Source organism: Nipponia nippon, unplaced genomic scaffold (assembly GCF_047370975.1).
Source record: "Nipponia nippon isolate SJK-2023a ecotype South Korea unplaced genomic scaffold, ASM4737097v1 scaffold_25, whole genome shotgun sequence".
Classification (NCBI taxonomy): domain Eukaryota; kingdom Metazoa; phylum Chordata; class Aves; order Pelecaniformes; family Threskiornithidae; genus Nipponia; species Nipponia nippon.
The window spans coordinates 576,662-591,887 of NW_028262342.1; positions in this window are offsets into that span (position 1 = coordinate 576,662).

Sequence of the window (15,226 nt, forward strand, 5' to 3'; positions counted from 1 at the left end):
TGCAGCTGTAAAGGCACAACTGTCGTTGCGCTGGGATGATAAAGTTGTATTTGCCACCAAAATCAAGATCGGTTGTACTTAAAGATTAGCAATGTTGCTGCCACAAGGCTGTGGGAGAGACCTTTTCCTCGCTCCTCTGCTAGAACACTTTTGCTGGCAGGAGTCTGTAAGGCAGGCGCAGCCTCAGGTGGATTTTCCAGAAAGGCATCCTGACAGCAGGCGAGGGAGAAACAAGTCCTTTCTTCTTCCAGTGCTTGAGCACCTGCACTTTTCAAATTTGGAGACTCTGCCTTGATGTAGAACAACCACGATGTTGGCTGTTCTGGGGCTGCTCCGTCAGAAGCTCTGCTGTGGGCAGTCGAGGTTTGTTAATGGGAGGGGGAGAGGCATGACGCCGTAGGCTGGTGATTAAGGCTCCCACTTGGGTAGGAGGCGAGTCTTGTGCTGCGTCCTCGCTAAATGTGTCAGATGCACATTTGACATGAAAACTGTGCTGCTTTCCTCCTGCCCTTCTTGTCTTTTAGCCCGAAGCCCAGTAACTGAACAGATTCATCGAGGAAGCGTACCTGGAAGGGCAGGAGAGCTTCATTTGGGTTCTGCACAGGCACAATGAAATAGTGGGATCGTGTCACTTTAAGTTTACACTTTCACTTAGATTGTTGTCTGTTAGGGAATGTGTTTTGACCTGTGATACCTAGATTATAGTCCATGTTACCAAAATGTAACATGTGCTGCACAACAGTTTCAGTTTGAAGACACCGCTGTGCAGAACAGGCTCGTGGGTATTGGCTTGATTAATGCTGAGTAAATGACGCTTCTCAAAAGAATGGAATATGTGGATTCCTGGTGTTGGGGAGCAGTTGGTGGGTGGCACTGGGACGGAGCTGAGGTGGTGGCAGCAGCTTTTCCCAGGCGGCAGGGAAAAGGCCGCCTTCACATCAGCACTGCAGTGACTTGAATTCACTTCAGCGTGGCGTTGCTCAGTGGCGGTGAGTCGTGAAAGCTCCTCCTGCCCTTCAGTGTGAGAGGAGAGATGTGCTGGATGGATACATCCTCCACGGGATCCAGGTTTGGTTCCTGCTCACTCTTAAATGTGACGTAGGATCACACAGATTGTAGAAATGCTAAGAAGAAATACACAGTCTGTTAGGACTTCACGGGAGGAAGCTTTTGTACCATGAGATCTTGGGATCTTTCAAGCTCGGGTAGAATCTTGGCTTCCTGCAGCTTGGTGAAGCCGTGAGGTACGCCCTTGAAGTCCAGGTAGCGCAGGCAGGGGCGCGGTACCGGTGGAGCGGCAGCCATGCAGTAGAGCTCTGGAGTTTGCTGGTGCTCAGGAGCCCATCACCTGGGCTGATTCATATCCCGAGAGCTGACGTGAGAATTACGAGGGGGGCGGGGAAATGGCAAAGAGGGAAAAGGCAGCCTCACTGTGTGGAATTTGAGCCCAGGCAGTTCCATGGTGATGTTAACTGAAATTTAGAGGAAGAAGATCTGCAGTCAGCAAACGTTGCCTTACAGGAAAGGTCTGTGTTTATGCGACAGACAGCACCGTCAGATTTGGGAGCATCTGATGAAGTGCTGAACAGGTTTTGTGTTAATGAGAGCTAATAAAAATTTGGATAGTCTCACAAATAAACATAATCTTTTCACTGCTTTTTATCTAGCATGTTGAAAAACTGTTTTCCAGTTGCCTGCAGGAACTTCTAGGAAAAGAAGGCTAGACAAGAGCCCACCTTCAGGTATGGGAAGTGCTTACACAAGACCTGTAACGCTCATCTTGCAGCCGATCTTTCTCTGTCATCAACAAAACAGAGCAGAAACCCTTATTTCCACGTGCAGATCACTTTTAATTTGGAAGTGGATTCTTCTACATAAATAGTTGCATAGACTTTACTCATAAGACCTATTCTGTGTTAAGCTGTAGCACTGCCGAGAGAGGGAATGCTAACAAACCTGCTCCCTTGCGCCGGCCGATCCCGCCAGCGCGGTGGGTGAGGGCTGTGCACGGCAGGACACAAAACCTCCGCACTTGGGGCCTTGCCTCAGTGCTGCTTTTGGGCAGGGGCAAATAATCACAGTTTTGTCTAATTGCTTGCCAATTTGAATTTAAGGCATGGCTGTTTGTATTGGTTAGGTGTTTATATACCATAAATGTATTTAGGATGGGTAAAACCAAATCTTGCTCCACTCTGACTCAGGTATTGAGACTGGTTCACAGCCCCAGAACCATGGCCTGGGCTGAGGCTGGCATTGACACCTTGTGTCACTTCACCTCTCCGCTCCCTTTCCCACCCAAACCTCTCCCTCCAGCCGCCTGCTGAACCCTTTGCTGCGACTGTTCCGTTCGCTAACTTAGTGTAAAGCTGCCACTTCTTTTCTTGGGCTGCTGGGTTGGAGCACGGGAGTTCGAGCTCTGCAGCCTGCGTGAGATAATGGGGAGGCAATGGCGAGGTGCAGGTCTTCCTGTTTCTGGCAGCAGGAGGCTGTGAGATCAGCTGAGCTGTCTTGGGTAGCTGCCACAAGTCATCCCTTGCCAAGAGGTCGCAGTCGCACTCTTCCTCCCCTAAATTCAGTGCATTTCACTGGAATAGGTAAGTGGTGCTCGGAGCAGGGACTGGAATTCAAGGCTCCCTCTTTCCCCAGCTCTGCAAGTCAGCAAAAAGGTCTTGGTTTCTGGGCCTGACAACACCCAAGGTCTCTCCATGATTGCTCGTCTCTTAACAGAAGAAATCTTTGGCAGAGCAGTCATGACAATATGGACTTGGAAGTAATGGCTTGGAGGACGTGGCTGTTTGCCTCCCTCCTGTGTTGTAGAGCCCTGCCGTTCCTGCTGGTCCTCACGCAGGCAGCCCGGAGGGCTCAGGGTAGGCTCTCGGCAGTACCTGCAGCTCAGCGTGGCTGCAGAACCTGCTGCCGCTGTGCACAGGGCCACAAACGTGATCCGAGGGCTGGAGCACCTCTGCTGTGAGGACAGGCTGAGAGAGCTGGGGGTGTTCAGCCTGGAGAGGAGAAGGCTGCGGGGAGACCTGATTGCGGCCTTTCAGTACTTAAAGGGGGCTTGTAAGAAAGATGGGGACAGACTTTTTAGCAGGGCCTGTAGCAACAGGACAAGGGGGAACGGTTTTAAACTAAAAGAGGGTGGATTCAGACTGGATATAAGGAAGAAATTTTTTACAATGAGGGTGGTGAAACACTGGCAGGGGTTGCCCAGAGCGGTGGGAGATGCCCCATCCTTGGAAACATCCAAGGCCAGGCTGGACGGGGCTGTGAGCAACCTGATCTGGTTGGAGATGTCCCTGCCCATGGCAGGGGGGATGGACTGGATGGCCTTCAAAGGTCCCTTCCATCCCAAAGCATTCTGTGAGTCTATGATTCTATGGAGACGAGGAGCTCAGCAGAGTTCAGAAAAGAGCTGTGGGTTGATAAAAACAAGGCCAGTTTTGCTAGGAGAGGTGTTCTTGGCATTACAGCTGCATCGCTTGCCTGCCTTATTTCCCTAAACCACCAGCGCTACAGAGAACTGTTACGCTGCGTGAACAGATACTGCCGTATCAGCACGGGCACTTTGGACAACGCGTGGGTGTCTGGGAGAAGAGGGATATCTGAAATGTATTACAAATGTTCTCCGAAGGTCATTTTCCATGCCTGACATTACGCTCCCTGGCAGGAACAAGAAATGTAGGAGGAAAGGAAACAATAGAGGGGAAATAGCTTCAGGGTCCTTCAACAAATAGCGCAGGGAAATGCTTCCCTGCCTCCCGCGAAGCCAGGTTAATGAAGGCCAAACCCTAGAATCAAAGGAACACTAAACCACCAAGTATTTTGCCTAAAACCACCAAGTATTTTGCAGCTGCTGGGGGACACGAAAAGAAACCGCAGCAGATGAGTGGAACTTGCCATAAAAGTGCAAAGAGAAAATGAGGGCTTTGATAAAAGCCAGCTTTATGCTCCTTTTAACCAATAATTTCTGTTACGCATTTCAGCACAAATACTTTTGTGCTGAGTTGCGAGTCAGCCAGGTTCTTGAAGCGCAGCTTTCTTACAAGTGCAGCTGGACTTTTTTGTGTGGGTGAGGGCGGAGAAGAGGGAGACGGTGGTCCAGCAATCCAGATGAGAGTTACTGAGCCGTGGGGCTGCGCGAGAGAAGCTGTGCTGGGATAGAGTTCATTTTCTCCATAGTAGCTGGTATGGGGCTCCGTTTTGGATTTGTGCTGAAAACAGCGTTGATACCACAGGGACGTTTGGCTGTCTTCGCAGGAGCGTGCTTCAGAGGAGGTGCACTGGCGTCTGAAAATTATCTGACCCGGCACAGAGTAAAAAAATCCAGTGCTTTGCTCCCTAAATGCAGTCACTGAGGAAGAGTGAGCTGGTTCCTGGGTCACTGAGATAACGCTTCCACCTCCCAAGAGGGGGAAGCAGGCTCTGGGAAAACTGTTTCTTGCATCTTTCCTAAAACGTAATCCAGAATGGCAGGGTCCAGCCTAGGGGTTGCTGCAGTTCAGCTTTGTAAGTGCTGCGTGGCTGAATCGGAGAGAGCTACGCGGCTGGGAACAGCTTGTGGCAGAGGCTCTATCCCTTGATCATTGCCTGGTCACTTCCCAGGGGCTTCAGTTTTGTCTTTGGTTAAAATACAAACTGTTCAGATACAGCTTCTGCATGGAGAAATACCCAGTTACCCTTCCCTCCTTTGCACAATTATATCAGATGATATCTAGGCTGGGGGTGGAGGGGAACAGCCCGAGGCAGGCTGTAATCTCATAAATGCAGTTGGGCCTGAAAGCGGGGCATGTTCTGACCAAAGCAGCCGCCGTTCAGCCGCCAGAGGAGGCCAAAGCAGTAAGAGCCAGAGCTGTGTTTTCTCCAGCAGCCTGCCCGCCTGGCGGCTGTCAGCCTGGCAGGACAGGTCAGAACCGCAGGCGAAGTCTGTCCTTGAGAAGTCTTTCAGGGCAATTTGCGGCATCGATAGGAGCCCCGTGTCCCTGGGGCGAGAAGCTGCGCTAGGAGAGTTCCCTGCGTGGATGCGTTGATCCACACTTCTCGCTGGGGAAGCAGCAGGGAGCGTGTGTGTGCTCAGCTGGGCTTCTGCTCCCCCTTTCGTGTTCCGTATTTTCCAGGAGCCTCTGAATTCCCCCGGAGGAAGGGAGGCAGTTGCCAGCCTTAATCGCCGTGCAGGCAGAGGCAGAGCGCTTTTGTCTGAGTGCTGCCAGGAGTTCAAACCCAGCTGGAAGAGATGCCCTGAGAGCAAGGGAAAATAAGCAAAGCCATGTCAGCACAGGTATCCTTCCCCTCCTCGAGCAGCTGGCTCTGCACGCTGCCTGGAACACTATTAACAGCGTGCTCTTTCCATGGCAAACATCCAGACCGCGGCTCGTTGCAGGATCCCTGGTTAATTTGGAATCCCTGGCAATGGAGCGTGAGGACATGGCTCCCAGAACTTGCTGCCTCGTGCTTTCCTGGGGAGGGAGCAGCCTGTGACTCCCGCTCTCTAAAACAGGCAGAAGGACTCGGTTCTCTGTCAAACTGCGGCAGCTCCAAGGGGCCAGCACCAAACAGGCTAGGACAAAAGAGGTGCTGGGACTCAGCAAACACAGGACCCAACTCCTGAGGAGAAAAGTGCTTGGAGAAAGGCGCAGCTCCAGCCTCTGGTGGGAGGAACCTCCCTTCATAAGGAATAACCAGGAGCGAGAGATGTGGCTGCGGGTGTCGGCAGCGATTTGGAGGCTCGGTGCCCTCGGCAGCTCAATGCCTGCTGCAGCCACAGGTCCCCCTGTTTGGCTCTGGTGCCGATGCTCCACAAGGTCCCCGCGATGCCAGCAGCGCTCACGGGGATCTGGTTCCACCCCTTCCCTGCAGGGCCCTGCTGGGATTTGGGGATTTCTGTTGGTAACCCAGCAACGGCCATGTCTGTGTGCAGCTGGCCTGTGCCTGAGACCCAGTTCCTGATTTTGGGAGAGGTGAAGCCACAGTGCCCAGTGCTGCCGCACGTACTCCCAGCAGCACAGCTTAAAGTGCAGCTTTATTTACTGGAGCCTCTCGCTCTACTCCTTGGCCTCCCCTGCCTTCCAGGCCAGATTTGTACTGCTGCTGATGTAGCTAAGCTGATGTTTAATTGGTGTTGACACAGATGTCAGCGAAGAGAGGTTGTTGCCACGTGCAGCTGCGCCATAAGGCCAGTGCAGTGCTGAACTGGGTGCACTGGTTGCAGTGGGGATCCTGCTGTGCACCTGCAAAGCCGTTCTGCCTTGTAGACGCAGCCCTCCGCAGGTTGCTGTACCGCCTGGAGCTCCTTGGCCGAGTCAGGACGTGCGGTGCATTTAGCTCTTTGAGGCTAATGGGGAAAGGAGTGCTCAGCTCTGCTCCGATGCTCCTCTGCAGTCGGTCAGCGTCACCGCGAGTTCGCTGGGGATCTCAAATCTGAGACAGTTCACAGAGGAGCTTATGTTCCAATCCGCTTGATTGGTCAACGATCCATTGGATTCTCTTTAAAACCACCCTGTATGCACTTAGGATAGCAAGAGCCGACTCAGCTCCGTGACACGTCGCCCAATCCGTGCTGCCTGACCGTCACAGATGGAGACGGCCCTGCCAGTGGCACCGCTGGACTATGGATGTGTTGTGGTTCAATCCTGGCCGGCAACTGAGCACCACACAGCCACAAGCTCACTCCCCCCGGTGGGATGGAGAATTGGAAGGGTAAAAGTGAGAAAAACCCATGGGTTGCGATAAAGACACTTCAATAATTAAAAAGAAATTTTTAAAAAATGTAAGGAATAAAAAACAACAAAGAGGAAAATAAAACCCAAGAAAAACAAGCGATGCAAAAGAAAGCAATTGCTCACCACCAACCGACCGATGCCCAGCCAGTCCCTGAGCAACGGCAGCCCCCGCCATCCTCTGTCCCCCAGCTTATTGCTGGGCATGATGCCACGGTGTGGGATGTCCCTGGGGGCAGCTGTCCCAGCCGTGTCCCCTCCCAGCGCCTTGTGCCCCCCAGCCCGCTCACTGGTGGGGTGGGGTGAGGAGCAGAAAAGGCCTTGACTCTGTGTCAGCACTGCTCAGCAGGAACGAACCATCCTTGGGTTATCAACACTGTTGTCAGCACAAATCCAAAACCCAGCCCACGCCAGCTGCTATGAAGAAACGTAACTCTTTCCCAGCCAAAACCAGTGCAGGACGTGAACTGTCTGCCACATTCGCTAACTGTGCCATCAGCTGCCTGGTTTCTTGGTCAAAAGACCCACGCAGCAAAGAATCCGTACAGGTGGGAGTGTCCAACGCTGGAAATACGAATAAGTTGGTAGACGATGCTACTGCTTGACTGGGGAAGAAGGTTAACTTCACAGTGAGAGGGATCCGGTCTAACGGGTGATTTTTAGTTACCCACATAAAAAGAAGCCAATTATCATAGCAGGACAGGACAAGGTGTATTTTCAGTATCTAAACCAAAAGTTAGTGGTGGAGAACACCACAAAATTTGTAGGCCAGGGTCCATTTACTCCCAGGTAACGAACAGAACCAGGGCCAAGACATTTAACCAATGGAGGCAATACAGTTACCAAAGTCTGACACAATTTGAGACGGAGGGGTACCAACCAGCACGGCAACACAAAACTCGCAATACAGAGCTGGCACTGCGAATAGGTGAGTAAGTCAGAAGGCCTTTTAATTGTAAAGTAAAGAAAAAATAAGTGGACTTGATGGAGACGCTGTTTCAGCTTCGACAAATGTCGGATGGAGGTTTGTTACCGCAGACCGGCAGGGAAGCAGGCAGGGAAGAAGTACGGCCTGGAAGTCAGGGCTGAAGTAGCGTTTAAACCAAGCAGGGAATGGAAGCGGCCCCTGCAACGTGGGCTTGCAGAGAACAAAAAAGTAGGGCAGGTAGTCAAGCCCATGCTTGCAGGAGCAGGATTAAAACAGTTGGAAGAACAAATAATGTAAGATTTAAGAGCAGCAGATGTATTTAAGGCCATTAAAAACAGGATCTTATTTAAGGATTACCTACAAGAAGCCACACTAATAGCACATTAAGGTTACAAAGTCAAATGATCGAGGTAGAGAATGCTGCTATTAAACTTGCTCGTGAAATGTTAATCCCCTGTGCGTATACGTTCTGCTGCAGTTCTGCTGCTGTCACGTAGGAAATCTCACAAAACAAAAGGGAAGCCCAGCCCTTTGGGGCTCCACTCTGGCAGCTCAAGCACATCCTTCCACTTATTTTGACACTCCCTGCAGGGAGAGGACCAGGTATAAACAGGGCAGAATCATATCATTAGAGATAAAGCCTCTTGCACATGCTCGGTGTTCAGGAGGGGAATGATGCCTTCCCTTGTACGAACTATTCTAGCTGTGTCTTCTGCACTCATCCTTCCCATATCTAAGGATTTCCAGCCCATCTGGAACAGGGAGTGTTTAGGTCAGAAATTAATTCAGCCCTGTCTAGTTGGATAGTTTTCAGCTCTAAATGAAAGATATTTCTTGGCAGCCAGCATACGTTCCCAAAACCCTCCTGGAGAATCCCTGTCCTCCCGTGGCGGTCTGGCCTGAGATCAGTGGATTAAGCATTTCCACCTGTTGTACATTCTCCCCAAGTTGTTCCTCCTTTTGCTGCGTGCGGCACTTGAGATAAAATGTACAGATATGCACGATGGGATAAACATCTCGCACTGCAATCAAAGCCCAGCGATATGAACTGGTTTGTCACAAGGTTTGCAGGGTCCCACTCAGACCTGTGCATCCCAGGTAGCCGGGTGCACCTCCACTTGCACAACCAGTTCCTTTGCAGGGCCCTGCCCCCAGCGCCCTGCCGGCAGAGCTCTGTTTGCTTCCCTTCCCGGGCAGGGCTTGTGGATATTCAACTTGCCGAGGAAATGGAAATCTGCTGTGTACATACCTCCTGCTACTGGGTGACCCTTCTGCACCCTGGCCATGGCAGCAGGGAGAGGTCTAGAGAGAGAGCTGCAATGGTTTCCAATTTTAAACCGATGCAGCGAAACAGGGCGTTCCATGCTGGGTGTCTCCTATTGATTCGCACGATTCATTTAGTTCACATCAATGCATTCAGGCAGCAAAGGGCACAGTGCTCTCTGCTCACGCAGCTGCGGACTGCTGGCATGCGGTCCGTAAGTGCCATCCCGACCTGAGCGGCCAGATGAGCTAATTCAGGCAGTACACGACCGCAGCCAGTGCTAAACCAACTAAAAAATCTCATCACACAGCACAGGAAAGTACTGGTTTTCCTCATTCTTGCTAGCTAGGCTTCATACAACAGTTTTCCTTACCTGCCATTCCCTTCCCAGTCTACAGAGAAAAAAAAGAATAATATCCCTGTTTTGCCTGCCCTTCCCCCTCTCCAAAAGGCTAACCAAGGTGCTGCTTTACTCGGTGTCAGGAACCTTGTCCCTCTCCACCCTCTGCACAGCTGAGAGTGTATTTTGCAACAGCCAAAGGTCGGGGCTGTGCAACAGGAGGCCCCATACAAGTCCATAGCAAACTGCCCAAGGCAGGGTGTCAGGCCTGTCTTCTAGAGGAGAAGGATTAGACCAGATCAGATGATCCCAAGTGAACTGCACCCAGTGTTGCAAAGGAAGATTAAAACAAAACCACAACACATGAATCATCACGGAATGACAGAATCGTTAAGGTTGGAAAGGACCTCTGAGATCACTGAGTCCAACCGTTACCCTAACTGCCTGGCCCACCTCTAAGCCATGGCCCTGAGCGCCACATCCACACGTTTTTTGAACACTTCCAGGGACTGTGATTGCACCACTGCCCTGGGCAGCCTGGGCCAGGGCCTGACCACTCTCGCCATGAAGAAATTTTTCCCAATATCCAACCTCCCCTGGCGCAGCTTGAGGCCGTTCCCTCTCGTCCCATCGCTTGTTACTGGGCAGAAGAGACCGACCCCCCCCCCGGCTCCAGCCTCCTTTCAGGCAGTTGCAGAGAGCGATGAGGGCTCCCCTCAGCCTCCTCTTCTCCAGGCTGAGCACCCCCTGCTCCCCCAGCCGCTCCTCCCCAGCCTTGGGCTCCAGCCCCTGCCCCAGCCTCGCTGCCCTGCTCTGGCCGCGCTCCAGCCCCTCCATGGCCTTCGTGGGGTGAGGGGCCCAGCGCTGAGCACAGCATTCGAGGGGCGGCCTCACCAGTGCCCAGCACAGGGGGACGATCCCTGCCCTGGTCCTGCTGGCCACACTGTTCCTGATACTAGCCAGGATGCCACTGGCCCTCTTGGCCACCTGGGCACACTGCTGGCTCATGTTCAGCGGCTGTCGACCACCCCCCCCAGGTCCTTTCCCGCCGGGCAGCTCCCAGCCGCTCCTCCCCACGCCTGCAGCGGTGCCTGGGGTTGTTGTGCCCCACGTGCAGGACCCGGCCCTGAGCCTTGCTGCCCCTCACCCAGTGGCCTGGGCCCATCGCCCCAGCCTGGCCAGGGCCCTCTGCAGAGCCTCCCTGCCCTCCAGCAGATCAACGCTCCCACCCAACGTAGTGTTGGCTGCCAACTGACTGAGGGTGCCCTCGATCCCCTTGTCCAGGTCATGGATAAAGATATTAAACAGAACCAGCCCCAATACTGAGCCCTGGGGAGCACCACTCGTGAAGATGCCTGTCAAGACAGTTTAGAAGGAATTCCTTGCCAACACTAAAAAATGCCTGTTCCTCTAACAATACAGCACCCCAAATCCAGGAGGCTGTCTGTTACCCTCACAGACCCTGGCAAGGCATTCAGCTGCCTGTGGGGAATGGGGCAGGATAAAACAGACAAAGACCCAGAGCCAGATGATAGTTTGGGATGAGAAAATACAGGCTAGTGGTTCAGGAATTCTCTGAGACAGGAACCTCTGAAGGTGGGGAGAATATCCTGGGGTAGCGATGCTGTTACACTGGCCCTCTTCTCCATGCTTCCCAAGGCATTTGCTTTGGGCCACCAGGAGAGAAATAACACCGAGCTCAGCAGGCGTCTGTCTGATCCAGAGTTACTCTTCTTACATTTATGCCCTTTGCAATTTCCTCATGTGTATAGTAGCCCCAGGATTAAAAATTGTATATCTAAAACCAACCTCTCGTTCTCTGCCACGCCGCCAAAAGAGCCAGGAGGCATTAACAATGCAAAGAGGGACCCTGCACCAGCACAACGGCGCAAACATTCAGCCCAGCACTAATTGCTCCTGTGTCAGCCTGTGACAGATGCACCCGGGATCAGCACAGATATGGGCCCTCGCTTGCAACAACCCGCTTGTTGTGCGCACGTCCAGGCGATCAATCCCTGCTTTGGAAGGCACCACCCCATCTCGCCCTCAGCGCGGAGCCCTGCAGCCTGCTGACAAATCAATAACCTGCCGGCTGCCCCTGCGCCGGGAAGGGAAGGGGTCGCGTTTGGGAATGATTAACTACGTTACACCTTCCCGCCCTCTGAAACTCAGTCCGGTCCCTGACCCCAACCATGTGTTTTCCTGGTGCTGTTTAATCTGACCAAGAGAAAACCTGGGTGCTCATTTTGGGAAAAGCGATGAGGAAAGAATGGGAGCAAAGAATGAAAGTACATGGGGTACCACTAGTGTCTGGGAGCTAAGAAAGAAGATTTTTAGATGGCAAACGACACAGGGAGTCATGAGCAGGTGGCCATAAAGGCTGCAGCCGGCCACAGCCATGCCCCGCTGCAATGGGAGAGAGGTGAGGAGCGATCAGATCCATCCCTGCTCGCCTGGGTTGTGCGATTCACCGTATCAGAAGGTGAAATCCCTGTTAAGGAACCGGCTGCTGCAACGTGCTAATTCCTGCTGTAAGCTGCTGCGAGCACGTCACGTCCCTGCACCGGCTCCCAGCCAACATCCGGGGTCAGCTCCAGATCTTGCATCTAGAATTTAAAGTAATTAATAAAATCAATTCTATTAGAGACTGGAAGAGTCACTCAGAGCCACAGAACAAAACCTGTCCCTGAGGAGCAAGGCCTTCACGCTGATTAGGTGCCCTCCCGACCCTGGCCTGAAATCCTGAAATGGGCTGAAGCATCTCACGGTGCAAGGCTGGTGGCCACCGGGTACGACTCAAACTAGAGCAGGAAAATCCGCACTGCCCAGGGCCGTGCAGAGTCCCCGCCTGGTCTCACCCCGCGTCTGCCCTGTTGCTACGTAGGAATTTTCCAAACATACATCTGGATTTGGTTTTCTGGGCTTCGTAAAGGAGCCATTTGGGAGGGAAAGTCTCTCTCCCATGACACAGTCGGAGGGGCTGTACGCTTCTGGGAGGAGCCAGATATAAAGTCGGGGTGTCGTCCACAGGATTGAGGATGGGTATTTCAAACTGAATGAATTTGCAGTCAGAGAGGAGGAGGTGAACCTGAGTACCGAAAAAATGAAGTCTTGGTAAAGCGTTGTCCCCATAGCGATGAAATCTGAGCATTTTATGCTAGCTATACACACGCAGTCATCAGTTCTCACACCCAGACAAGTTTTCTGTGACCTGGGAATGAAGAGGAGTCAAGACCTCACTGGAATCTATGCAGCACATTGCTGTTGTGTCTCAGTGCTGGGAAATGGTGCGTGGAAATCCCAGGTCATCTCAAATCCACGTATCCATGTCGAATACAGACAGGTAGTTAGCAGACAGACACAGGGTTAAGGCTATCACATTTTTAGGAATTCACTGATAGAAGTGCATCTGCGTGCATTATTTATCCAACACTTCTAAGAAAGAACAGAAAGCAAGAGCTGCATAGTTGCACATGCAAAGAAGGTTCATCCGAAACCCTCGAGAATCCCCAGACCCACGGAGACTTTATCGCAAATACACTGCACGTCCAGCGTTTTCTGAAAGTGTCATATTCACTGAATACACGGTACGCAGCCAACGTCTCTGCTCTGTGGGCCTTGATGGCATTACCAAACACAGAGAAATCCTGGACAAACGTAAAGAATTCTCATACTGCACACAGAAATAATCTCCAGCAGGAAAAGAGAATGCGTTCAAGAAAACCTGGATACACGATAGCCCTTGACATTATTATTTAGTCAGACTAAATCAAACACATTTCAGCCCACAATAAACATTTTCCTGGGTATCCAGCAATGCAAGCTTCTGTAAGACTGGGTTATTTCTCATCAGTGCATCAAGCATGGAAAGGCATATCGAAGCAAACTCCTCAGCAAACAGCCATGGTCCCGCTGTCTTGGTGCCCCTTTTTAAGCCACACGAGAAGCACACCGACGCCCAGGGAATGAAGCTTTATTGCAGCTGGTGCAGTACGACAGAACAGGTTTCAGCTGCCCAAGTGGCTGTATGAAATCTGATGAAGTAGCATCAAAACCTGTTTTTCTCACCAAAGTCGGACAAATACTTCATGCAGCTGGAGCAGTCCTGGTGAATCCAGATTAGCGGGGATAGCACCACTTTTCAGAGCTGAGGTACATGTCAAAAATCCATTTCCCAACAGCTGTTAAGACAAATCAGACCAGGTAATTAGGACAGTAGTTAAGTATGTGAAAAACCTCAGTTTAAGCTGGACCAGGGCATACTGTAACACCCCAGCCTGCCCTGAATCTCTGATTTTATTTGTTAACTAAGCCGAAAAGAGTACTCACTGCATTCACAAAATGATACCATCTTAATTTTCGGCTTTTGCAAGGTGTCTGACCCCTCTAGCTTGATGGTCCTGCGACACTTCTAGAGGATAAACCACAACAGGGTGATTCTGTACCATTGACAATTCAGGGTCTGACCCACTGCTAAACTGCACTGGCAGAGTTGAGAGGATGGCTAGAGCATTGTGCGTGTTCTCTCAGGGCAGAGCATTTTAAAAGCATGAATCAAATCTTTCAAGCTCCTAAGAGTCCAACAAAACAAGCAAGTCACCTTGAGGCAGCGGTTTAAAAATAATGAGATTTAAAAAAAAAAAAAATCATTGTGGGCACCTATTTTCCATATGTTTTAGAGCTTAGAGGAAACTTTGCTCATAGGTTGAAGATCTCCTTCGTAATTTGGAAGGGCAGAACAAAATATGAACGTAGAGAATTCTCACAGATTCACTTGGTGCCTAAAATGGGAGGCTTTAAGGAGAAGCAAAAAAAAGAGAACACTGAAATATTTGTAATACAATCACAACATGTGGAAGAATGAAATCCACTCTGGCCTATTTTCTCTTTTATGCTGCAGGAAAAGGATTCCCAAAGCTGGGTTTGCAAAGGTCCGATCAGCCATGTGGTGCCGATATTTTTGTTTCCAACTGAGAAAAGCACAACAGATGATAACAGGAGAGAAAAAGCACATTTAACTGCCCTTTTTTTGCTCCAAAAAGAACAAAAGAAACTAAAATATTGTAGCTATTTTCCTCTTTCATCTGCCATTAATAAGTGCTATGATGGCTCGTGATCGCTTCAGCTGTGATCCTTCCCATCTGAGTGTGAACACCTACGACTGGAGGGTTCAGTTCTGCCTGTCTCAGACAACTAGAACTGTCCTGGTCGGCTTTCCTGAACAGCTTCGCTGAGGAGGCTGTCGGAGCTGAAGACACTTTGCAGCCAAGGTCATAACCCAGCCAAGTTAGGCTAAGCAATTAGCATAAAACAAAGGAGATGAAAAAACAGAAAGACAAGTTCTTTCAGGTCTCAGAGCTGACTGGAGCATATTAGAGAAGTTAGCTGGAATGGGGCCGGAGGTTATTAGAAGTTTAATACTGATTGGATTCTTCAAATATATACCAGCTTGATAGCACTAAACAAATAGCTTGTGCTTGTTGAGGATCAGATTACATAAAAGCAGAGAAGACTTATTTTTAGAAAACTAATTGCAAAGCTGTATGTATTCCCCTGATGTAAACAGGCCTAGCCACCCAGCTCATGGCTCAAAAAAAGGTTTCTGTTCCATACTCGCAGTGTGCTTATTGAACAGAAGCCGGAGGAAATAGAAGCTTGCTTCTTGATGTAGGTTCTTGTATGCATGACACTCCCAACCATCCCTCAAGCCTTTGTCAGCCTCCCTCTGGTGTGGGGACAGCCAAATTCTCTAAATACAGCCGGCGTAGGACTCTCTTATATCATACCTGGTTTTCAGTCACGCATTACATTTGGCATCATTCTTTGGAAAAATAAGTATCTCAATATTATTTGTGTTTTTTTCCCCTTCCTCCATCTCTGTCCTCTCTGGATCCTCTGATCCTTGCATTCCTTTCTTTTCTCTCAGTAATCCTGAGTGTGCACCCACGCAGGTTTCATTTCCACACCCTGTGTTGAAA